General features: G+C 40.8%; 2 long non-coding RNA genes across 2 annotated transcripts in view; one reads left to right on the top strand and one right to left on the bottom strand.

Moving 5' to 3' along the window:
- Nucleotides 1–8,565, bottom strand: part of LOC110743369 — a 38,228-nt gene extending 29,663 nt beyond the window's left edge. Inside the window, exons 1-2 of the long non-coding RNA XR_002522341.2 lie at nt 8,316–8,565; nt 7,731–7,963 (exon numbers count right to left, since the gene is read on the bottom strand). This is a non-coding gene — a long non-coding RNA (uncharacterized LOC110743369). The remainder of the gene's footprint in view (nt 1–7,730; nt 7,964–8,315) is intronic.
- A 153-nt stretch (nt 8,566–8,718) lies between these two features.
- On the top strand, nt 8,719–26,209 carry LOC108586180. Its single transcript, XR_002522342.2, has 3 exons — nt 8,719–8,811; nt 10,139–10,243; nt 26,180–26,209. It is a non-coding gene; the product is annotated as an uncharacterized LOC108586180 (long non-coding RNA).
- The last annotated feature ends 206 nt before the right edge of the window (nt 26,210–26,415 follow it).

The following is a 26,415-nucleotide window of genomic DNA, read 5'->3' as shown; positions in this document are numbered from 1 at the left end:
TCCTGGCATCAGGGAGTTGGGAAGCCTGGAAGCTGCACCCACCAGCACCCCTGGCTAGCAGAGCCGCCCACAAGAAGCCCTTGTGAAGGATTTGGAATGGAGAAGAGAGGTGAAGGCACCTCTGGGTGGGGCAGGTGAACAGGCAGGCAAATGGCAAATGTGGGCTCTCTGTGGTGGCTCCCGAGTGCTCCAAAATCATCTTCTTAAGTACTGAAGAAAAATCTGATCATCAGTGTCAGTTTTCTGGATCTGTGACCCTTTGATCTCTAAAAGCTTGGTGTGCAGCTAAGAGTTCACACCGCTTGCCCTGGCCTTCTCTTTCCCAGCACTTCACAAGGATCTTTGAGATGTCTGAAGGCATTTAATTCCCTGTATTAAATACCGTCCTGCTTAAAAACCAAGAGTGAATGCTGTTTGGGGACATAACTCTTGCTGATACACCTTTTTTTCCTTTCTACTACCCATGTTAACTTGGAAACTGGTTATCTTTTAGTTCACTAGTAGGTTTTTGAAACACTTTTTTCATTTACTGTATCTTTTCATCTTACTATTTTCAGTGAAAGTGGCAGAGATTAAACATAATAATAAGATGTCTCTGAAATATAAAAATTATATTATCAGAACTTGTTGATATATTGTTTTTGCTATTACCAAATCAAATGAAATAATAATATACTTGTTTCCACAGGGTAAATCCAACTTTAATAGTTTTGGACCTAATTTCTTCACTGTGTAACTTAATAAAAGCCATAAAATTCAGGAACTGGTGGTTTTGCAATAGGTGAGAGGAAAGAAGTTAATGGCTGTTCTGGCATAAAAGAAATAACTTTCCACCCCTTTCTGGGGAATGCTGCCGGGTTCAGGAAATAAGCACTGAGTCAGTTCATCAAGAATACAGTAAAAAACTCTTCATTAATATTGTAATTATTCTAGTAATTTTAGTCATAATTTTAATTCATTTCCATTTCTTAAGCTGAAAAGTGCCAAATTATCCTTTAAGCTTTTCTTTATTTTTCTCACCTTTCTATTAGAAAAATGTTAATGATCTTTATTACTGTTTCTGATATTTAAGAAGCAAGAGCAGGGGTTTACAAGTTCATAAGCATCTTTAAAGCCACAAGCCAGAGAGTGTTACCCAATTCGAAGAAGTCCAGGTCACTCTCCACAGAGAAGGACACGGCCGAGGCACCCCAGTGGCTCTCCAGGGCCAGCCCTCAGCTTCTGCACCACTGCCGCCAGCCCAGGGCCTGGCCGGGGTCCCTGGCTTCCAGGGGCTGTGACTTGCCTCTAGAATTCTGCCTCTTGCCTGCGTAAGCATCAGACGACCCCAGGTTATAATCACCATTTAGCTTGTCTGAGCACACAGCAAGGAAAGCCACACTGCTGGCACCGTGGGAACAGGGGACAAGCCGGGGAAAGTTTTCCACTCTGGAAACGCACGCAGAGGAGTCCAGAGGGAGGGATGAGAAGCGCCGCCTGCCCTGGCTGCAGCAGCATCGGAGCTGTCGTCACCAGTTCTGTGAAAAGTGTCAAGGTCAACAATGAGCAAATGAACTGGTATTTTTGTGGTTATTTTTGTGTTTTGGGCTACAACATTCGTATAACCCTAAAAATTACCTTGAGCTAAATACAGAAGGAAAGGAAAAGAGCTCATGGATACGCTAGCAAAAAATTTCAACAGTAATCCATGTACATACCTACCTCAAAGAACGATCACTGTGACACAGAACCGCTGAATTACGTTAAGGTGTCCACTGTGACTGGAACACGCTGAACCCGTTGAGGTGTCACTGTGACGGAACCGCTGAACCCACGTTGGGGTGTCCACTGTGACGAACGCCGCTGAACCGTTGAGTTGTCCACTGTGACCGCGAACGCTGAACCCGCGTTGGCGGGGTGTCACTGTGACGAGCTGAACCCACGTTCGAATTATTACACTGTAGCGGAACCCAATGAACCCGCGTTAAGGTGTCACTTTTGACGCGGAACGCTGAACCCGCGTTCAGGTGTCCGCAATGACCGCGAACGCTGAACGCGTTCGGGTGTCCTGCTGACAGGCGCTGAACCGGTGGAACGACGCCCGCTGACCGGAACCGGCTGAACCCGCGTTGGTGTCCTGTGACGCAGGCGCTAGAACCCGTTCGGGTGTCCGCCTTGACAGTGCTGAACCCGCGTTGAGGGTGTCCACTGTGACGCAGGCTGAACCGCGTTAGGTGTCCACTGTGACAGAACGCTGAACCCGCGTTAGGGGTATGCACTGTGACACAGAACCGATGAACCCACATTGAGGTGTCACTGTGACGGAACCTTGAACCCACGTTCGGGGTGTCCACTGTGACACGGAACCGCTGAACCCACGTTCGGGGTGTCCACTGTGACACGGAAGCGCTGAACCCACGTTCGGGGTGTACACTATCCTGCCAGGCCAAGTGGCCAGAGTGAGATCCTTTTTTGCAATAGATGTCATTGGCTTTGGGGGTCATTAACATTTTTAACATCACCAGGTACAATAGCTCATCACTGTAATCCCAGCACTTTGGGAGGCTAAGGTGGGAAGATTGCTTGAGTTCAGGAGTTCTGACCAGCCGGGCAACATAGAGAGACTCCATCTTTATCCCCCGAAAAAAGTAAAATCCAGAAGATTGTAGCAATCAAAAACTTAAGGGAAGCTTAAGGCAAGACCCTTTCTGTTGTATTTATTCCATTATCAACCAAATTACATATTAATCACAAAGGTATTTTAAATAATGATATTAACAAAATATTTGCTATCTTGGCTAATTAATCTGTAAAAGAATGATGATATCCCATAAAAAAGAATAAAGGGGCCACCGAAAGAGCCAATTTTCTCTTTATGGGATCCTTTTTTGTACACAATCCATATGTAGACCATATTTCAGGTTTTTAAATAATAGAATTCTCTTCCACAGTTAGCAAGGCTGGGCACCGTGGCACCACTCTCCATTCCTCGGGAAGCTGGTGGTGAAAATCTGCTCTGCAGACTCTCCCTCTACAACACAGGAAGTTCCTAGGACTTACCGTATAATTACTGTGGCCAAAAGTAGAGTAGAATCGAGAAAAGATGAGCTAGAGAGACTTACAGAGGTTCTCAGTGAGCTCAGCTCCATCAGAGAACGGCTTTCCAAAATAGTAAAAGGCGTTAATTTAGTGGCTGCCATCATCAAGACAGAAGGGACATCAAGAGACTTCCTGTCAAAGGCACACAGGTTGTCCTCCCTTTCACTGTTTAAATATGAAACGTTCCTCCAGTAAGCCACAAACACATACTCAACCGTAGTTTCATACATAGCTATTTAACTATTTTTGCATGTGGATTTTATAATTAATTAAAATTTCTATAAATTTAGGACAATATCCATTTTATTAAAATTGAACTGTAGCCAGCCCAACACTCCATAAAGATGAGCATTCAGAAAGCACATTTGACAGTGACTTTGAATTTTAAATTGCAGAATTTTTATGATCCGATTTAACACATTAGTCTTCCTTATCCTCAGCCTCCAGCTTAACAACTCAGCTCAGTCCTCTCTCTTTCTTGGCACCTGTCTACATAAATGCTAACTGAATAGATGAAAGGGCGAATGAACAGTAGAGCCTGCACTATCAAATCCCATCCTACTCCAACGCTTTTCCTCGGAGACTCTGTCACTTATTTCTATGACTAATCTGATATCCTGGAAGAACTCTAGCTCCAATAAGCCAGGATGCAGATGGGCGTTTCCTATTTATCAAAAAGTTCCCTAGACGTCTCTCGTACTTGTGATGCCCAAGTTCACACCATGGGAAGCCAGCACAGCAGACGTAACTGCACATTTTAAAGCTGATTTGCTGAGAGTAAATCACAAACCCACGGTGAAATATTTATTCACAACTTCTAGATCCGAAATATAAAAACTGTATCTCCCAGTACACGAAACTGCACTAATACAATTTATTAAATTAGTTCAACTAGCATTTCCTTCAAAAGAATTGACTATAAGTTAAATTGGGTGCCCCTCTTTTCTATTCTGTATTCAGCTGCCAAATCTGCTCAGTTTTCCATGTCTAAAACTCTTACGAGATGCAACTCCATTGTGATTAGATTCTTCCATTCCAGTGCACTTTATTAAATTAGAATACAAGATAGCTGTCACTATCTGAGAGATACAAATAAGAGCAAGTATAGAATGAGCCTCTTGAAACCAGCCCGACATAAATAGACCATATTTCTAGGGTGACAGAGCAAGTAAAGGATTTCAAAGATGAACAGGGAAAGCCCAAGTCAGCTAATAAATGACCTTCATTCATCAGGAAATGTTATTTACAAATTATTCAAAAATCGCCTTTACTAAATAAGTTGTGGGCTACATTTCTGTTCTCAAGCCAGCCTAACGCAAGGTGATGACGTCCTCACACAAAACCTGCCCCAAATCCCTGTGGTTTACCACGTTTTTAGATGACTGAGGATGAGAAAGACAGAGAGAGTTAATTCCTGATTTACATATTCTGCTAATAAAGTGGCAAGGTCTTATGGAACAAACACAACAGCTGCAATTATGTAATTACGTATCTGTATGCAAATGTGCAGACGGCTCATAAATGCTGAACACTATTTGCAATGCTAATTAAGTGGCTTTTATTGAGGCTGCATAATTCCTACATGTGATTTGGTTCCAGATGTCACTGTAGCTCGTGAAACCTTTATTGTCAGGTTAGCTGAGGTGGCACACATTAACACCACTCATAAAACCTCTATTTATAATTAGATTACTGCAGTGACTCAGTGATTTTCATCATCTCCTGTCCACCTCTGTACTCAGAGCGTAGAGATGGAATTGGAACTGGAAGCCTGAGCCCAGGAACATTTCTCTGCATCTATGTTCCCACACGAGTGGCTAATCTGTTTACTCTCACCCACATAAACCCAGTTCAACTGTCTAATGAGCATGGGAAACACATCACAGTCGGAGGCCAATGTGGAATTGTTGGCAGATGCCGTAAGGTTTTATTTTAGATTTTATAGCCATAAAAGAAGAACCATTCCTTTTGCTGTAATCTCATATCAGTATTTGAATAGCTTGAAGAATTATTCTTTCATTTATAACAATACAAAATGTTTTGAGATCATACAGTAGGGAGCTGGTACCATACTTTTAATTTGTAAGTAAGAAAAAATGAAACTAAGAAAATATATGTGTTGAACTCTCACTATGTTCACAGCATTGCAGGGACTACAAGAAAACGTAATATATGGGCTTCCAAATAGCTCATAAACAGTTTACAATGCAACACGTAAAAAATGTTTACAGGAACATATAAGAACATGAGACCTGGTTGTTCATCTGGAACTAAAACAGATAAACGAAATCAGAGAGAATCTTCCTAACTATTTTAATCTGATAATTTACTTCAGCCTTTTCTGCTACCAAAACTTTCATCAGAACTCCTAATAGTGTAAGAAATATGGCCTGGTATTTTCATCGCTTCTTTCTAGTTCTTGTAAGAAGAGTCAGATAAATTATTCAACCAGTCCCTAATGTTGTTAGGGTTGTTTCCTTTAGATGGCGGCAGAATGCACAACCCCATCAACTCTTGTAAGCAGAGAAACTACGTCACGCCACAAGCACCGAGAGGGGATTGTCCTGGTTCCTGGAGATGTGGTTATGATCCCAGAATAAAACGAAAGCACCGATTAACCCTCTGCTGTAAAGATGAGGGCCTCAAACGCCTGGCACTTCCCAGCAGGGCTTCCTAAGAGGCAGCAGAGCTGGCAATCCTACCTTTAACCGCCACCCACTCCACCGGAACCTCCCCAGCCTACAAAGGCAACCAAAGAGGATGAGTCCCTCTTTCCAGCAGTGGGGAGAGGATGCGCTGACTCTCAGCACGGGAGGAAGGCTGTGACTCTGAGGGAGCACACAGGAGTGGGAGGCCGGAGTATCGTTACTTGGCTTGATACTTGCACAGATGGAGGTGCAGCTATTGTTGCCCAGGGCAGAGCTGGACGGGAGAGCCCAGGAGAGCTTGGCCTCTACACCCTGAGAGTGGGAGCAAGTGTGAACATAAAGGCGACTGTTCATTTATCAGCTAGAGAGCAAGCCAACAGTATCTGACGGGACATGTTCCAGCCTACAGGAAAGAAAGGCATGGGGTCATTCCCTGTCACAGCTTCCCACGGCACTGGGAGGGCCTAGACAAGGTCGCTGGTGGCTCCCATAACCCGGTGTGAATGCACAAGGATGCTCGAGGAGAAGGCATGCTGGTGCTGCCGGGTAACGACGCTCCAACCCAGGGACAAGGACATGGGGCCGGAGCCCTGGTGGTGCCAAAGGCAAACTAGGCTGGGGAGAGGGGCTCTGGTGAAGCTGAACACTGAACTAAGATGAGTGTGGACCCCACATGCGCAGGTATCACCACACGGACCAACGCCACCAACATTAGAATAACGCAGAGCAAAGTGCATCGAGAACAAGGTCGGTTCCTCTGCACTCAGACTCCGCACTGACCCTCCTCTGCACTCACCCTCCTCTGCACTCACCCTCCTCCGCACTGACCCTCCTCTGCACTGACCCTCCTCTGCACTCACCCTCCTCCGCACTCACCCTCCTCTGCACTGACCCTCCTCCGCACTGACCCTCCTCTGCACTCACCCTCCTCTGCACTCACCCTCCTCCGCACTGACCCTCCTCTGCATGGACCTTCCTCTGCACTCACCCTCTGCACTAACGTGCACCTGTGAGGAAGAAGATCCTTCACTGGTCCTCTCCCTGCCCCGTCCCTGCCCCAGCATCACAGGAGCTAACCCTAAAAGGAAAAGTGTGCAGCTGGAGAGATCTCAAAGCCGGACCATACCCAGCTCACAACTACACACACTCACACCCACTTACTCTCTCACACACACTTTCACACACACTCACGCATTCTCATACACACTCACACACTCACACACATACTCTGCCACATATATACAATCACTCATGCACACTCAGACACATACACACTCACACACACACATTCACACACACATATACACTGACACATATATACACACTCACAACACACACACTCACACACTCACACATACACACTCTCGCACACTCACACACACTGTCACACACTCGCACAGACAACACACAATCACACACTGTCACACACTCACTGACACACACACATTCTCACACTCTCACACACACCCTCACACACATGCACTGACACATGTATACACATATACACAATCACTCATGCACTCACTGACACACATACACCCACATTTACACACATACACACCCACACACATACACACACTCACACTCACACCCACAGCATTCATAGAAGGTCAACATCAAAGCTCCGATTGCCAGAGGGCTGAATTTTGACTCGTCTATGAATATGAGCTTCGTATTCCAAATAAACCTGGATTACATTTTAAGAAGCAGAAGTCACTGGACACTTCAATGTGTTGTTAAGGTGAGAAGAGATTTAATACGAGACACTGGAAAATCACTATAGAAAAAAATCGATTTTACTTTATACCCCAATCATATGAGAATTGGGGATCCTGACATCCTAAGTTCACACCTCCTTCCTGTCCTTTCCTCAGCCCACTTCATTGCTGCGTTTCCAGGCTCTGCTCATGCAGAGGAGCAATGCCCCAAGCTTGAAAATAACAGAAAGTTTTAAAAATCAAAAGGTCAATATACTTTTTAAAAACTGAGAAAAAATTCACATACCATAATATTCACGTATGTAAAGCCGGGTTTGGCCTGGTTCTCGGTGAGTCTGTGAGGCAGATGGCCTTTGTCCACGTGGAGACGTCTGCACAGCAGGTGTCCACGCTTCGCTCCGTCCAGTGTCCGGCTTCGCCTTGGCCCCCTCTCACTGACAGGAGGGTGGCCTCGTTGTTTCGTCACCATCAGTGGTTCTTGTCCCTATGTCTCTGACCCTGGTTTCAGAGCCTCATCACCTGGTAGCATGAAAGAACCCTACAATTAGATAATTTTTTACATATTCACAGAGCTGTGCCACCATCGCTACAACATGTTAGAATATTTTTATCACCCCAGAAAGAAACCCCCCACCCATTAGCAGCCATTCTCCATTTTCCCCAGTCCCACCCTTAGGCAACCACTAATGTAGGCTCTGTCTCCATCATTTACCCATTCTGGACATTTTATATGAAAGAAATCATACGACATGTGGTCGTTTGTGTCTGGTTTCTTTTTCTTAGTACAGGTTGAGTATCTCTTATCCGAAATACTTGGGACCAGAATTGCTTCAGATTTTGGCATATTTCAGGTTTTGTAATATTTGAATACCTTATGAGATATCCTTGGGATGTGACCCATCTAAACGCAAAACTCGCTTATGTTTTGGATACACCTTATACAGGTATTTAGAAGGTAAATTTACTTTCCCTGGGGACACTGAAGAAACTGCTTATGTTTTAGATACACCTTATACAGGTATTTAGAAGGTAAATTTATTTCCCTGAGGATGCTGAAGAAACTGCATTGTGCATTTGGATTTTCACTGCAACCTGTCTGCTGTGGAATTTTCCATTTGTGACATCATGTCAGTGCTCAAAAAATTCCGATTTTGAAGTTTTCACATTTCAAATTTTCAGATTAGGGATCCTCAACCTGTACAATGTTTTCAAAATCCATACATGTTGTAACACATGTCAATATTTCTAACAAATAATATTCCATTGCGTTGATCCATCGTTTTGTTGATTCATTCATCGGTTAATGGACATTGGTAGTGGTTCCACTTTTTGACTGTTATGAATATTGATGCTATGAATATGCATATGTGAGTATTTATGTGACCACATGTGAGTATGTGTGTGACCACAGGTGGGTATTTATGTGACCACATGTGAGTATGTGTGTGACCACATGTTTTCGTTTCTCTTGGATATGTACCTAGGAAAAGCCTCATGGGATCAAATAGCAACTCTGCGCTTAACATTGTGGGAAAATGTCGTCCTGTTTTTCAAAGAGGCAGCACCACCCTTTCAGACTCCTCAGCAACGCCTGAGAGCTTCAGTTTCTTCCCATCCTCCTCACGAAGTCTGACTGTATGTCCTTCTAGATGTAACGTGGAATCCCATTGGGATTTGGATTGACATTTTCCTAATGACTAATGACGTTAAGCGTTGTTTGTGCACTTGTTATTTGTGTTTATTCTTGAGACAGATATGTCCTAAACCTCTTACTAATTTGTAATTGGGTTGTTTGTCCAATTTACCTAATTACCAGATCACCAATTGCCGAATTAAGAAGTCCAATTTGCCTAAAAGTCAAAAAAATTTACCCCTATGCTTTCTTCTAATGTTTTACATGTTTAGCTCTAACACTTACGTCTCTGATGTATTTTATGTTTTCTTCTTTTGAATAGCATGAGTTAGGGACCCAGATTTACTATTTGCATGTGGCTATCTAGCGGTTCTGGCACTATTTGCCGAAAATATTTCTCTTTCTCAGTAGAATTACCTTGGAACCCTTGTTAAAAATCAATTGGCCATACTGTAGAGAACCATTTCTGGACTCTCTATTCTATTCAACTATACGGTTTCAAAATTAGAACATGTGAATAATTTAATTTTGTTCTTCATTTTAAAGAATGCTTTAGTTATTTGGGTCCTTACATTTCCATATGAATTTGATTATCAGCTTTCTGTTTTTGTAAAAAATCCAGAAAAAAATGTATAGTATTTTCATTGAATCTGTAAATCAATTTGAGTAATGTGCTTATCTAAATAATATTAAACCTTCAAATTAAAAAATACAGAATGCCTTTCTATTTACATAGGTCTTCTTAAATTTTTTCAACAAGGTTCTGTGGTTTTCATTGTACAAGTCCTACATGCCTTTTGTTAAATTTATTCCCAAATATTCTATTTTTAATGCTAATGTAAGTAGAAGTGTTGTTAACCTTTTATTTCCAGATTGTTCATTGCTAGTGTATAGGAATGCAACTAATTTATCATATTGATCTTGGCTGTACTTGTATGTCAGGACTGTTCTTTATTGGATTCCTTAGGATTTTCTCTATACAAGTTCATGTCATCTACAAACACAAGTTTTCCAATATGATTGTCTTTCATTTCTTTCCCTTGCCTAATTGACCTGGGTAGAACCTCCAGTACAATGTTGAGCAGAAGTGACCAGGGTGGATATCCTTTTCTTGTTCGGATCTTCAGAGAAAGCATTCACTCTTTCATTGTTAAATACGGTGTAAGGTGAGTGTTTTTCAAAGATGCCCTTTGTCACGCCGAGAACATTTCCTTCATTACAAGTTGGTTGAGTTTTTTTTTTTTATCATGAAAAGGTGTTGGTTCTTGTCAAACATTTTTTTCTACATCTATCGGATGAGCATATAGTTTTTGTCATTTATTCTGTATGTATAATATGATACATTATAATGATTGATTTTTGAATTCTGAACATGTCTAGTATTCCTAGAATAAATGCCCTTTGGTTATGGTGTAAAAACCATTTTATATGGTGCTGGATTTGGTTGCTAGGATTTTGCTAAAGCTTTTGCATCTATTTTAAAAGGGATATTGCTTTGGCATTTTAAAATAATATTTTGTCTAGTTTTAATATCAGGGTGGTCTTAACTCATAGAATGAATTCTCTCCTATTTTATGAAAGAGTTCATAAAGGGGTGGGTATTAATTCTTTTTATATATAGTGTAAAATTCCTAAAAGTCATCTGAGCCTGAGATTTTCTCTGTGACACGTTTTTTTAAATTACTAGCTGGATCACATTATTTACTATATGTCTATTCAGATTTTTAAAATTTCTTTTTGAGTTAGTTTCAGTAGTTTCTATTTTTCTACAAATTCATCAGTTTTCTCTAAGTTACACAATATGTTGGTATAGAGCTGTTCACACTACTCCTTTACTGTCCTTTTTATTTCTGCAAGGTTGGTAGTCATGCCCTCTCTTTCATTACTCAATTTATTAAGTTGAACCTTATTTCCCTTTTTCTCATTATTTATTTGTGTGGATTAAATTTACCGTCTAGCGTCCTTTTGTTTCAGCCTGAAGGGCTGTCTTTCTTCTTATTATTATTCTTTGTCAGATAAATCTGCTATCAGTGAATTATCTGTTTTTATCTGAAAATGTCTTAAGTCTTCATTTTAAAAGTATTGTTTTTGCTGAATATAGATATCTTGGTTGGTCTTTGTTGTTATTTTGAGTATGCCCACCTGTTGTCTTCTGTCCTTCATGGTTTGCAATGAGAGGTCAGCTCTCAACCTTGGTGAGAATCCCTTGTACAGGATGAATCTGTGTGTGTGTGTGTGTGTGTGTGTGCTGCTTCCAAGGTTCTTTCTACTTAGATATATACATGAATGATTTTCATTAAGTTTGATAAGTTTTCAACTATTTTAATAAATATTCTTTCTGCTCCTTTTTCTCTCTCTTTTCCTTCTGAACATCCATTCTGCTTATTTTAGTGTGTGTAATAAGCGTCCACAGGTCTTTGAGCCTTTGTACATTTTTCTTCTTATTTTTTCTCTCTGTTCCTCAGACTGGATAATTTTCAATTGGGTTATCTCCCAGTGCTCTGATTCTTTCTTCTACTACTTCATATCAGCTATTGGGTCCCATCAGTGAAATGTGCATTATTTCTATTATTGTACTTTTCAGTTAGAGAGTTTCTCTATTTTTAAATAATTTCTACCTCCTTATTGATACACTATCTTGGTTTACAAATTGTCATTATGCTTCCCTTGAATACTTTAGACATTGTTTTCTTGAATTCTGTAAATATAACAGCTATATAAAGTCTTCTTTCCATAAGTCCAAATCAGGGATCCTTAGAGACCGCTTATATTGATTACTCTTTTCACTGTGTAGGACCATACTTTCCTTTTATGGCTCATAATTTTTTTATTGAAAACTGATGATTTTAGAAAATATAACTTGGAAACTTTGAAAATTAGATACCCTCTGCAAAATCTGTTGTGGCTGCTATTGTGTCTTTGTTGTTGCTGCTGCTGTTTGTTTAGTGACTTTCCAGGACTAATCCTGTATGGTCTAAATTCCCTGTGAGGTGTGACAACTAAGATCCTTTCTGGGTTAGTGTAAGAATGAGATAATAGTTTGTAATAAATTTTATTGAACCAGTAAATATTCAGTGACTTTGCAGAGAGTCTCTGCAAAGTTATTGAACATGCGTTTGACACTCAGGCAATTTACACATACTGCTTGCACAGAGCCTCAGGGCCAACCAGAGGCAAAAGATTTCGCCTCGCCTTTGCTGCCCACATGCGTAGCAAGTTCCTGACCTGGTAGCTGGGATTTTAAGATGGTTACGTAAGCCACGTGGAAGTGTGTACGTCCTTCTTTTCCTCCTACACATTGTCCAACCTCCACTTTCCAAAGGTTTTACTACTACTTAGTTCTAAGCTGGTAAAGACAAAGAAGCAGATACTTTAAAAAGAAGAAAATGATAGGGATTTTGGTGGATTATGAAAATTGATCACTTAACATTTTAAAATACATAGAAGACTATCTGGAAACTTTTTAATATGTGCAGTTAGATTAGCCTGTGCAGTTAGATTACCTTCTGTTTTTTAGCATTTTACACAGTGGCAGATAATTTCTTAACATAAAGATGTAAGAAATCAATCCTGGATGAAAACAAAGTAATATCTGTATTACTGTCTGTGTCACTAATACAATATGATTTGAGAGGGAGTGTCATTGTGGTTTTTAATGATGCTGAGCTCAAAAGATTAAATTGTCTCCTAAGCATATTAAATGAACATTAATAACTCCATATGGGCCTCTCTTCCAGGATTTCATTTGAAGTTTTCTAAAGTTTAAACATATGTATATATCCTCTCTCTCTCTCTCTCTGTGTGTGTGTATATATGTACATATGCATATATATACACATATATTTAAAGTAAAAATATATATATAAGCTAATATATATAAAATAAAATCTAACTTGATTTCAACCTTAAAGTATTCATAACTCTCTTCGCCCTTAAATACCAATATGTCTTGAATACAGCCTAGGGATAAAGAAGGGGTCACTTACTTAGGTCCCGAGTGAAATTGTCAAGGATTATGTTTAGCCACAAAAGCCATTAGGAAAATGGCACTGAAGCTCTATGACAGCAGGCACAGAGAACTACCAGATTACCTGAGCTTCGGATTCCAATCTCATGTCCACTCAGTTTGCAAGCTGTTTCTGTAACCATGATTTCCCTCTCCCCAGTCTCCTGTGAGTGATGGCTGCTGGATGGCCTGTCGGCTGCTGGCTCACAGCTCCCAGCCTGCCGCTTTGAGGGCCTGTGGGCTCCGTTGCCAGTGGTTCTCGTCTAGGAGAGGTACCATTTCCCACTGCAAAATTATCCATGTACGTTCGACATGCTCCCTTCCTTACAGCAGTTTTAATCTGTCACATAGTTGCTCAAGAACATTCAACAACCTTCCGTGCCCTGCTTCACCCACCCAGACTCTCACGGCGTCCAAGGACTCCACTGCCTGAGTGGACCTCATTTCCTAACCCGGATGCTTGCTGCTCCCACTCCTCACCCAAGGCAGATAAACTCATCCACCCTGTTCTTCTCCCTACTGACCTTCGTACGATTCTTTCCGTATGGCCCAGTTTAAATCAGTTCCCTCCTTGTGACTCTATAAATACTGTTTTTGTTGTCATTGTCATTGCTGTTGACATTGGTTTACAGTTTAATTGCTCCATAATGAATATGGTGACCATACAATTTATTGTCCAAACTAGGATACTTTTGTGAGTGAGTGGGTTTCTACTAATGAAATACCTGGGTAAGAGGCATAGGCCGGACGTTTTAGGCTGAGACTGCTCAGAGCAAGCCAGGCCGCACAGGCACCGTATTTTAGTACCTTTTAAAATAGCATTTTAACAATATTTATTGAAATTTTACAAGTTAGATGATTATTGACCAAATTAAAATTCTACTTTGGACTCAGATTTAATTGCCAAGGAAAGAAAAAGCAGCTACAATCTTAACAACTTAGAGAAACGCCAACTCGACTTTAAAATAGCGACTTTCCTGCCAGAGATTGTCCCGTTTTGCTTATCATGCTAAGCTGCCTTTTAAAGAGCTAAAATAAACTTAATAGATCAGCAATTTCTGTGTTAATTTGAACATGGTTGGTGTTTATTATCATTATCCATAAACTAAGACAGTCTCAGTGGAAAAGCCATGTAATTTTTATCCTCATCTCATAAAATCTGGCTGTCCACAGTTCTTCAAAGCTCACTGTACAACCAGACATGGATTAACCAGACATTTATATAAATTTACCAAGTTTTGAGGATTAATTCAAGTAATCCAAACTAATCCAATCTATTTGACGTAAGTTTATTAAACACTGATAGAAATCTCTCCATAAATAGTCTGACGACATTAAGCCATTGTTACTCAAGGCAGTAAAAAAATAAACCAATTTGTTAGAAATCAGGCAGAAGATGCCTCTAGAGCTGAGTCCTCTCAGACCAGGCTCCCCTCACCCAGAGGACGCAGGAAGGAGGAGGAAAGATGAGGTGCCCGCAAGTGCAGAGGGGACACCAAGGGACAGCGAGCTGCCCAGCCAAGGAGGGAGCCTCTCCTCTTTCCAGGAGGACAAACAGGAGACTCTCAGCTCTGAGAGAAGAGACTGGGTTGTGGTGCCAGTGGCCTTTCTAATAAAAACAGCAACATCAATAATCATGCGGTGTAATGTTTAATAAGCACTTAATATATAACAGCAACACTACATCTTCGGGCTCATCCCTAATTGTCATCTGAAATGCTGATATCTCGTCGCAGTGCCTGGAGACCTCCTAGATCCACAGCGATGTTAAGACAGGTGGAAATGAGTGACTGGGAACAGAGTGGGACACCTGTTTACACAGCCAGTTCAACAGGGCACGGGATCACATGTCCTCAGGCTTATTAGTCCCTACTCAGCAGGGATGCATTTTATAGAAATTATGACTCTGATAAAAGGCCAGTTTGAGATGTTTTCTAAATAGCCTGGGAGTTCCTTTCGCTGTTACTTAAGCCCTGCGTGGTGTCTTCATTTCTGTGATGTGTGCAGTTCTCACTGGCTTTCATGTTCCAACATAGAACAGTTTTCCCTGTTGTGGCAGAAATGGCCAGGAGGGAAACATTATTAATTCTTCATGAAAGAATGGGAGGTTGTTTTTTTTTTTAATGTTCAGGTTTAAAAAACCAGTGCTTTGTGATCCTCTGGCACATCACACACGTTTTCGGGTGTTCCCAGAGAAGCATTTTCTCAGAACCTCCGTATGCAGATTTGTTTCCACTGAATGCAGCAGAGCAGGACAGCACTCCTTCTTCTTCCCAGTGCATTTTGGCTTCTTTACACCAGAGCCGGGCTGAGTCCTGAGCCTCCGAGCATATGCCCCCTCTTCTCACAAAGCAGCCTCTGTCTTCGTTCCAAGGTAGATGCACTGTGATGACACCACAGTCTATGAAATCCATCCAGCGTCTGTGTATCACTGCACTGCCTTGGAGTTTATGAATCCCAGCGCTGGCCTGTCTCTATCTCCGGGGTGGAAGAAATTAGGAAACAGAAAAGAGAACTGCAATGGCAGCGACTACAGGAGCCTACCGGCAAGTCCCTTCCCAAAGTCACAGTCATCTACAAACGAGTCAAAGTAAAAGCCGTCTTTATCAGTGTTTACATTGAATAACACTTTGGAAACGCCAGATTCCCAAGGTGGGTCTTAGGGACTGATTTGCATATCTGCTCCTGAGCTTGCTGGGGGAGCTGCAGGAGGAGTGAAGGAGAAAGTAACTCCAGGTTCTTCAGAGCCCCAGGTTTGCACACTGAGCTGAAGGTCATAGGCTCTGTCATGCAACACGCAAGATGCAGAACCGTAGGGGCAGGAGAGGAGCCCACGCTGAGGAGTACCTGGGTCCTTCAAGCAGGGTGAAGGGAGCTGAGGGGGACGCAGCCGGGGATTCTGCACACCTCCTTCTCTCCAGCTCCACGGGGACTGTAAAATAGGCTTCTCCAAGAGTCACGCGCTGAAGACAGGACATTGTGGCTGCTGAAACCCTGCTCGGGAGGGACGCCGATGGTGACTTGGGCACTTGTCTAGGCTCAGTGAGATGCCAGGGGCCAAGACCAGCACATTCACACTTCACCGTATTCCCATGTCCACCAACACCCACGCTTTCTCGCTTCTTCCCAGTGCAAAGGAGATAGTGTGTAGGAACCATAGCCCACAGGCCACACATGACAACAGGACCTACAATGACAGATCTTGTTGTCACAGGTACTCAGAACCCGTCACCAATAACCTCTTTCCAGAAATAGCACTTAGGGGCCCTGAGGTATAAGGCACACCTGACTCTGCCTTCCCACCTGCCCCCGCCATCCCCGCCCCTCCCATCCTGCAGCAGGGTGCTCTCCTCCTGAGGGCCTGCGTCCCTGAGGCACAAAGGCCACACGTCGATTTTCAGAGAAAGATTTTTGATTTTATTGACTAGCCTTGTCAGCCTAAAGGGAAGAAATTAATATAAGTGGAGAGTTTTTTGGGGCCAACTTGAGGATTACAACCCGGAGCACAGATTCAAGTTGCCCTGAACATCCACCCAAACAGCAGCAGTTACAAGTGGGTTTCTGAAGGCAACGAAGGGGGACAGGGAGTGGGCTGATACAAGCGGCTTTGTCAGGAAAGCTCACTGGCTTACAGAAAATACATTTATTAGTGATTAGCCACACACTGTTATGTAGGGTGTGGGTTATGTGCAGTATGGCTTCTTAGGTTACTTTATAGGCATTCGTAGTAGCAGCATTTTCCAGAGATGAACTCATAGCTCAAGAGGGAACTGGGACGTGATTACAGTCTTGTTTTAACATCTCTCTGGGCCTGATCATTAGAAGGACGTGCATTCCTCAGAGTTCTTTGCTTAGCTTCTCTGTCCCTCACCGTCCCAGCCACAGCCCCCTTCCGTCTTCTAACCATTCATTACTCAGCACTCATGCCACTCTGGACAGTGCAACAGGTGCTGCAGATGAGGGGGAACACGGTGGACGTGGTCGCTCTTGCGCTATGTGTGGTCTAGAGATAAACGTGCACAAGACATATGCAAACAAAGCAATTACACATGTGATGAAAGCAATTAAGGAGTAAGTCGAGTGCTGAGATGGACAGCAACAGGGGCAGGGATCTCTGCTTCAGACAGAGTGGTCAGGGGAGGTCCCTCGGAGTGGCTGAGATTTCATCTGGGACCAGAAAGATGGAAAACAACCCGTCATAGAAAATGTGTGTTGCCTTCGTGTGTGGCAGGTGCGGTGGGATGGACAGTTTCCAACAGGGAAGGGTTTGGCTCAGAAGAGTGTGTCCAATGAGTAGAATAAACAGGTACAGGATGAATTTGGGAATCAGGCAGGGACCATACTATGGTAGCCATGGGAGTTCAGGAAGAAAGTTTATTTTATACTCTAGGTATAAACATAAAATAAAACAAAATGAGAGTTTTAATCAGAAGAGAAACATGATTAGGATAAATATCTGCTGAATGAATGAAGAAATGACTGAGTGAATGGGTTCATTTCCTTCCAACCCAACAGCTTTAGGTACAGTCTGTGCCCCCTGAGTCCCATCACTCTTCCATTCCTCCTTTTCATATACTGCTGTCTTCTCATCACCCCTCAGGCAAAGTGAAACCCAACCTCTCTCCTTTACTACTCTCTTTTTCTCACATCCCCACCTCACTGGGAGAGGAGAGCCACATGTCAACGTAGAGTACCCCTTCAATTATTTGAAGACACACAGAATTGCTTGCAGACATTTGCATTAGATAAAAATGTTATCTTGCAATTTGTTCACCCAAAGCTGCTAGTTCTCCTTCCCCGCCATGGAAATTCATACCCTGGAAGCTGCTACTTCTCCTTCCCCACCATGGGAATGCATCCATTGGGAGCTGCTAGTTCTCCCTCCCCGCCACGGGAATGCATCCACTGGGATGGAAGCTCCATGGGGGCAGGACGTGTGTATTCTCTATTTTACTTCTGTGCACTTACATGTTACCGAGTCCCGCAACCTCAGCAGCAGTGCCAAATCTGCCATTCCATACCTGCTGGCAAAGGCGCTTACAGCCTCCGGCAATCTCCTAACACTTCTCTGAGGGAAAGAGGAACAGACTTAATACTAGTAGCTGCTTTTATTGGTGAGTAAAATTGAGGACTGCTAGTGGATTTTATAAGTACCAAATTTCCCTAGAAAAGCATTGAGGAGGCCTAAAGCAATGGGACTTTAGTCCCTAAATTTGGAAACCTTCCCTCGCCAGGAGGGTAAAGGTTTTGATTTATCCAGAACATTTATTATGGTTTTAGAGGATTTTTAAACCCATGTTTGTTTCACAAGATTGGCATGGAAATCTCATCTGCTCTTAGCTTTTCTGCATTTTTAAACCATCAAAGGTCTAACCTTGTCTTTCCATAGCCCATGAGAAAGACTTGTGGCTTCTGTCTTAAGCAGTTCCTCACACAGAGCATATTTTGCATAAGTTAAATCGTTAATGGCTTCTCAAGGGCTGTATAATGTTTTGCATTTGTTTTTCTTCTCTCTTTTTCTTTTAATCTCCTTTAGGTGATTCATCAAGCATGCTTCTTGAACCAGCTGTGAGAGATTAAGAAATGTTATTTGCATTCATGGGAAGAATTTTCAGGCAAGAAACAATCTGCCTGTTGAATACATTCATGTGAATAGAACAAATGTTTTAAAGCTGAACAAAAAGAAAGCAAGGGGCACATGGGAGAGAGAACTACCTCTCAGTATGAACCACGCAGAACTTTGATCATAACTTCAAATAAAACTAGATCTCACCAGGTGTGACAAGCCCTGGATCCAGAACATCTGCAGCTCGAATTTGAGTTCAGACTCGGTCTCACGACGTTCGCTTGCTTTCTCCTTCAATTCAGTTGCCCTCACTAAGGCAGGCCCTGCTCTCAAACCTCCATCTTAAGAAGTGAGGCCCCAGAGTGGCAGAGAAAGGCGGGAGAGAGGGAAACGAACCACACCGCACCGCACCTGAGTTAGAAGGTGTGGGTCTGTGTTCAGCTGGGACATTAGACAAATATAATTGCTATTAATAATATTAAAACTCAAGGCACATTTCGGCAATGACAATCCACACTCACTGAGTGCTTTATACATGTCAGGTACTATACTAGCATTGAAAGAAAAGCTTTAACAATTAAATTTAAAAGTTTATTTGAGCAAAGGGTAATTCATGAAGCAGGTAGCACTCTAAACCAAAAAGGGCTCGGAGCACTCTGCTCTGCCTGTGATGGGACATGAGCTTTTATAGGCAGAACACAGAAGGACGGAAGTGGCGGCCGGGCTGGTTTCCGCTGGGCCTTGTTTGCACATGGTCTGGTCGCCCGGCTGCCTGTGACAGACTGAGACCTGGTTATCTATTACAAAATTGTATACTCCCACGGTGGGTTCCAGTGTGTTCACATACTAAGGTGGGTTATATGTTCTTACTTGGGAACTCGAAGTATGGAGACAGCCTCAGGCCAAACTTAATTGAACACAAGGTATTCTAGAAGCATGAACTAACATATTTCCAATAGCTCTTTGTATTTTTTTTAACAAACCTGAGGCTTAAAAAGGGTGATTTTCCCACAGTCATTTTGGTAAGTATGATACTTTGATGAACCAATTAGACTTTTCTGGACTTCAGTTATTTGTTTTTAATCTGAAAAATGAAGGGATGGAATAGGAGCATGCTACAATTCTTTATAACGCCACGATTATTTGATTGGACAAATTCTCTTAGCCATGCAAGATGTGTTGTCTCTCTGTCATTTGAGTTTTGACAAACTGGTTCTGCTGCCCCATTCTTCCGAGTGTCTTTCACTCGGACAAGAGAGAGAAAAGGAAAGCATAGCAGTTGTGATGTAATGGAAACTACTTCAAACTACGACTTCCGGTAGCATGGTGTCTGGCGCAAAGAAAGCCTTCGGTGTGGGTGCTTCATGTCAGTCACTGTAATCAGCTTGCTCACGCCTAATTCTCCACCCAGTTCTTAATTTATTCATTTTCTAGAGACATAGGTCTAAGTGATCTTTCAAGTGGCTATACAGTCTAACATTCATATCCAAGACAACTAAAATGCCAAGTTATGAAATACCAAATTCATACAAATCAGGCTCAAATGAGGAAAAATGTTAATAATTTGTCTATATTTCCTTTCTAGTGCCTCAACCACATATGGCTATTTTTGCTCTCAAAGCCTAATATTAAGGAAAATTATAGAAAGGAATATGCAGTTTGACACATTTTACTGATCAAGAACAATTTTCTTAATGATCTTTGAAATCCACTTGAAAGCCAATATAGATGAGAGATTACAAATGTGGGAATGAAGGGGGGGTCCTGTTCATTCTCAGCGTTCAGGGGGCGGTGGGACATCCTGATCTGCCTTCTAATCACAGGCGGCTGGAAGAAAACGCCAGCTCGCAAAGGAAAGAAAACCTAAATAATAGCTTATTTATACAGTAATTAGATGATAGATAGATAGATAGATAGATAGACAGATAGATAGACGATAGGAGACAGAGCGAGAGAGAGAGGTGAGGAAAACTCTTTAAAATATCACCATGGTAAATAGAATATCAGAGGTTCTTCATTTGTTTGTTTTGCTTTTGGAAGTACTTATATGTCAAGCAGGACTAGATGGTGACGCAAATCCCAGCAAACACTAAAAGGAAGAGTCTATTTTCTTGAAATTGAGAAAAACGCAGACCCTCAAAGACTGAAGGCTGATCTTTGATTTGCCGGAAGCTTGCCTGGCAGTTGAAGATCTCCGTTCTGCAGCTTTGGATTACACCGATGATTAACCCTTTGTTTTCCAGAGTTTAGAGTTGAGATGGGGTTTCCTCAGAGCCCCGTTCATATGCTGCTGACCTGGACTTTCTCTCATTACTCTGTGCCCTCTACCTGTCCCTCCCACCCTCACTTTTCTGCTCGGGTGAAAGTAATCTGTTGAAATCCTTAGCAACCATTTACTTGATACGGTAAAAATCCAGTTGAAAGGTGCAAATAATTCAAGACTTGTATATATTTCTTAACTAGAAACTAATTTTTAGGTATCCTAGAAGGGTTTTTAATTGTTCCCAGGTATTTTAATAAACCCTTAAAATTTCAGTTCAGTGACATATTTTTAGTTGAAAATAATTTCAAATTTAAATAAATATTACAAGAATAAGAATAATACAAAGAACTCCCAAACACCTTTAATAAGATTTACTTTATGTTAACATTATACCCCATTTGTTTTCTCAATCTCTGCTCTGTCCCTACCTTTGTATCTCTGTCTCTCTCATATATATGTGTGTGTGTGTGTATATATGTGTATATATGTATGTGTATATATGTGTGTGTATATATATATTATTTGCAGTTAAGTTTCATAACATTGTAACATTCGTTATGACCTTTACTCTTCAGTTTATATTTCATATTTATATTTTTACATAAATCATATAATTTGACATTTTAGTAAGTTGATGCATTTATTTTTATTTTGTATAGTTATATCTTTATGTTTTACCAACTCTTCCATTCACTCACTTTACTATGTTTTAAATTGACTCAATAATACACCTCATAGCACTTCTTTTCCTTCCACTGAGGATCCGTTCTAGGATAGGGAATTGCAATTACTTATCATGTCTCTTCAGTTTCTTTTCATTTGGAAAAATAATAATCTCTATATCCTTTGTCTTTGAGAACATTAACATTTTCTAAAAATACAGCCCCAGCTATTTATAAACATAATGTTTCTCATTTGGGGATTGTCTGATGTTTATTCATGATTAGATTTCGGTGATGCATTCTCGGCTGGAATACAACAGAGGTATATTTTGTTCTTCTCAAAACAAAGTATCACATCTGGGGTGTCCATATGCCCACAGCGGTGATCATAATTTTGATTACCTGAGCAAGTTGTTGTCTGGTTTCTCCATTATAAAAGTTAGTCTTTTTTCTTTGCTACTAATAAGCAGTCTGTGGGTAGACAAGCACTTTAAGGGCATGAAACGCATTATTCCTCAGCAAAATATTCCCACTAGATTTATTATCAAAGATAATTCTAGCCTGATCCAGTCTTTACTCTGATGACTACAAAATGAAATTTTTTTTCTAACTTTATTACTTCTTACACATTTACCAGTCATCATATAGCATTCTATTACTAGCAGGAACTTCCGTTCCTGTTTGTTTATCACTTTATATCTGTATGAGCTCCTGAATTCTCATTCTTTCCATGGTTTATAATTCATTACTGTTCTTATTTTGGTGCTCAGATCGTCCCAGATTCGGGTCACTGGAGCCCCCTTCAGATAGTACCTTGCAATATGCCTCCACCATTTTTTTAAGCACTATCTTACTTTTTGGCATAACAAGGTGATTTAGACTCACCTTGAATCTACCATGCCTGAGTCATAAAAACAACAGGTTTTCCAAGGATCCCTAGTTCTCTTTACGGAAATGATATTAGAGAGCAAATCCCGGCCTCTTGGTGGTACTGAGGCATCTTTCCTTCTAGCTTCTTTTAGCAAACAGAGCTAGGAAACACGAAAATCGACACAGCCATATACACAGATATACATATCTTTATGTGAGCACATGGCAAGGACCTATTCAGAGTCCCCGGGTTTGGGATTATTTTAAACTGAAGACATTTGCGATTCAACAGATACAGAAAGAAGGCTTTTTGGAGCTTTCCTTGATTGACTAAAAGCAGAAACTTTGGGGAAGTGAGATTGCGTAACTGTGGGGAGGTTTTTGCTCCCTGGAAGGAGACCCAGAGTGAACTGATGGTAAACTCCTCTATAGGGAAGTTTGATGACCATGAAGAAGGTGGGAAGACCACACGCACTTCCATAAACAAACATTATCACAAACTGTCTTACCTCCTGTTTGTTCTTCTAGAAATCCCTTTGTCTTCCTTGAAAAAACCCACTTGTTCTTTCCACAGAGGCCCTTGCTTACCTCTCTCTTTGTCTAAGTTCTGTTATAAATCTCTATATGTCTAGCTACTTTTGGTAAGCTCCTACATGCCTGTGAATAAACTTTTTTTTCCTGTTCATCTGACTTTTATCTGTCTAATTTGCAGGCTCCCAGATACTGAACCTAAGAGGGTAGGGAAAAACCTTTTGCTCCCTGAAAACATATATATGGATATGCACATACATTTACATGTTTTTGGAAATTATGAGTTTGCAGTGATATCTCCAATTCTAATACATTTCACAGGCTCTCACTTCTCTTCCCCAATTTCATATCTTTGTGTAACTTCTTACAGAAGATAACCCTGACTTGCATAACATTCCCCAATTTTTTAAGTACTTTTTAAAATCTCAGTAGCGTTTGGGGTAGAAGTGATTTTGGGTTACACGGATGAATTGTACAGTAGTAAAGTCGAAATTTTGGTGCATCCATCCCTGAGAAGTGTACACTGCACCCAATATATTTTATCTTTCATCCCCACTCCCAACCTTCCCTTCTGAGTCTTCGTAGTCTTGTGAGATCACTCTGTATGCCTTTGCATATCTATTGCCTAGCTCCCACTTACAAAGGGAGAACATGTGGTATTTGGTTTTCCACTCCTGGGTTACTTCACTTAGAATTACACCCTCCAGCTTCCTCTGAGTTGCTGCAAAAGACATTACTTGCTTCTTTTTTAAGGCTGAGTAGCATTCCATGATGTGTACATACTACATTTTCTTTATCCACTCATTGCTCAATGGGCACTTAGATTGGTTCCATGTCTTTGCAATTGTGAATTGTGCTGCAATAAATGTACACATGCAGGGGAATTTTTGATATAATGATTTCTTTATCTTTCGGTGGAAACTCAGTAGTAGAAATGCTGGATAGAATGGCACATTCACTTTTAGTTCTTTAAGAAACCTGTGTACTGTTTTCAACAGAGTTTATACTAATTTACATTTCCACAGTGGTATACCAGAATTCCATTTTCACCACATCCACACCATCTGTTGTTTTTTGACTTTTTAATAATGGCTATTCCTGCAGGAGTAATGTAGTGTCTCACTGGGGTTTTAATTTACATTTCCCTGATGATTTTGTAATATTGAGCATTTTTTTTCACATTTGCTGACCATTTGTGTATCTTCTTTTGAGAATTGTCTGTTCATGTCATTTGTTCATTTTTGATAGGATTATTTATTTTTTCTTGCTGATTTGTTTAAGTTTCTTATATATACTGGATATTTGTCCTTTGCTGAACACATAGTTTGCAAATATTTTTCCCATTCTATGGGCCATCTGTTTACTCTGATGATTATTTCTCTCGCTGTACAGAAGCTTTTTAGTTTAATGAGGTTCCATTCACTTATGATTTTTATATTCCATCTGCTTTTGGAATCTTAGTCATGAATTCTTTGCTTAGGTTAATGACGAGAAGAGTTTTTCCTAGGTTATCTTGTATAATTTTTATGGTTTCAGATCTTAGATTTAAATATTTGATCCATCTTGAGTTAATTTGTGTATAAGGTGTGAAATAGGGATTCATTTTCATTCTTCTACATATGACTAGCCAGTTTTCCCAGTGCCACTTATTAACTAGAATGTCCTTTCCCCAATTTATGTTTTTGTATGTTTTGTGAATCCGTTGGTTGTAAGTATTTGGCTTCATTTCTGGGTCCTCTATTGTGTTACATGTGCCTACTTTTATACCAGTACCATACTGTTTTGGCAACTATAGCCTTGTAGTGTAATTTGAAGTCTGGTAATGTGGTGCTTCCAGATTTGTTATTCTCATTAAGATTGCTTTGGATATTCAGGCTGTTTTTGATTCCGTGTGAATTTTAGGATTGTTTTTTCTAACTCTGGAAGAAATGATGTTGGCATTTTGATGGGAATTGCACTGAATCTGTAGATCACTTTGGGCAGTATGGTCATTTTCATAACATTGATTCTACCTATCCATGAGCATGGGATGTATTTCTATTTGTTTGTATCACCTATGATTTCTTGTAGAAGTGTTTTGTAGTTCTTCTTTTGTAGATCCTTCACCTTCTTTGTTAAGTATATTCCTAGGTATGTTATTATTATTTTTTTGCAGCTGTTGTAAAGGGTATTGAGTTCTTAATTTCATTCTCAGCTTGGTCATTCTTGGTGTATAGCAAGCAGTACTACTGATTTTTATACATTGAATTTCTAACCTGAGACTTTACTGAATTCACTTATCAAATCTAAGAGTCTTTGGAGGAGTCTTTATGGTTTTCTAGGCATATAATCATATCATCAGTGAACAATGATAGTTTGAATTCCTCTTTTCCAATGTGGATGCCAATTATTTCTTTCTCTTGCCTGATCACTCTGGCAAGGACTTCCGGTACTACATTGAATAGAAGTGATGAAAATGGGTATCCTTGTCTTGTTCCAGTTTGCAGGGGTAATGCTTTAAACTTTTCTCCATTCAGTATAATGTTGGCTATGGGTTTGTTGTATATAACTTTTTTTATTTTGAGATAAGTCCCTTCTATGCCTAGTTTGTTGAGTGTTTTATGATAAAAGAATGCTGGATTCTATTGAGTGCTTTTTCTGCATCTATTTAAATGATCATTTTTTGTTTTAAATTCTGCTCATATGATGTATCATATTTATTGACTTGTGTATGTTAAATGACCCTTGCCTTCCTGAGCTAAAACCCATTTGATTGTGGTGTATTATCCTTTTTATGTGCTGTTGGATTCAATTAGCTACTATTTTGTTGAGAATTTTTCATCTATTTTCATCAAGAATATTGGTCTGTAGTTTTCTTTTAAATATCCTTTCTTGGTTTTGGTATCAGGGGGATATGGCTTCATACAATGATTTAGGGAGGATTCCCTCTTTCTCAGCCTTTTGGAATAGTTAGAGAAAGATTGGCAGCAATTCTTCTCTGAATGTCTGGTAGAATTCAGCTGTGAATCCATTTGATATGTTTTGGCTGTGTTCCCACCCAAATCTCATTTTGAATGGTAGTTCCCATAATCCCCATATGTCATGGGAGGGACTCGGTGGGAGGTAGTTTAATCATGGGGGCAGTTACCCTCATGCTGTTCTCATGATAGTGAGTTCTCATGAGATCTGATGGTTTTATAAGGGGCTTTTCCTTGTTTTGCTCAGCACTTTCTCTTGCTGCTACCATATGAAGAAGGACATGTTTGTTTCCCCTTCCACCATGATCGGAAGTCTCCTGAGGCCTCCCCAGCCATGATGAACTGTGAGTCAATTAAACCTTTTCCCTTTATAAATTATCCAGTCTCAGGTATGTCTTTATTAGCAGTGTGAAAGTGGACTAATACAGTAAATTGGTACCAGGTAATGGGATGCTGCTGTAAAGACACCTGAAAATGTAGAAA

The sequence above is a fragment of the Papio anubis genome, chromosome 3, assembly GCF_008728515.1.
Source record: "Papio anubis isolate 15944 chromosome 3, Panubis1.0, whole genome shotgun sequence".
NCBI classification, from domain to species: domain Eukaryota; kingdom Metazoa; phylum Chordata; class Mammalia; order Primates; family Cercopithecidae; genus Papio; species Papio anubis.
This window is presented reverse-complemented; position numbering and strand designations above follow the sequence as displayed.